Source organism: Procambarus clarkii, chromosome 39 (genome assembly GCF_040958095.1).
Source record: "Procambarus clarkii isolate CNS0578487 chromosome 39, FALCON_Pclarkii_2.0, whole genome shotgun sequence".
Lineage (NCBI taxonomy): Eukaryota > Metazoa > Arthropoda > Malacostraca > Decapoda > Cambaridae > Procambarus > Procambarus clarkii.
In genome coordinates, this window is record NC_091188.1 from 30,646,703 (window position 1) to 30,647,368 (window position 666).

Genomic DNA, 666 nt, shown 5'->3' on the forward strand with positions numbered 1-666 from the left:
AATAAACCTATATATGGTGTGGAATGGGGCAGCAAGGCGGAGGGCCACAGTAATTCGGAGGGCGTGTGGTGTGAGAAGCGTGCCAGTTGCCGACATTGGGGTTGCTAACAGGAAATCCCCTGCATGTGGGGCTGCTACTGCTGTGAGGCGAGCAATGTCGTGTTGTGTTGTTGCAGCACCCAGGCACTCTGCAGCAACTTGGTCTACAATGGGGCCATCCCAGTTGGATTGCTTGTGGACTTTCGGGGATGGTGGTTGAGGTGATTGGCCTGCACGAGAGGCCCACTCTGTGGCACAGCGTGTAAAATTGGGATCATGTACACCTGCCAGCTGATGTAAGTGGGCAGGTGGAATTTCCTTCACAAGGTCGTCGGATGCTGATAAGGAAGACAGGAAGGCTGGAACAGCGATTTGCGTTGCTGTTCGAACTCCGAGGCCCCCAAGTCTTACGGGAAGAGAGGCTTGTTTCCACTGTAGTTCATTAGGAGAGAGGTTAAGGGCTTTTTCTAGCAATGATTTTAGTAACCGGTCATACTCACCTAGTTTTTAGCTACTGTAAGATGGTGAACACCTCAGAAAGTAGGTTAACCTGGGGAGGGACAGACATCTGGTGATGAGGTAGAGTGCATCATGAACATCAATATCCTCAATCCTTCCATCCATCTT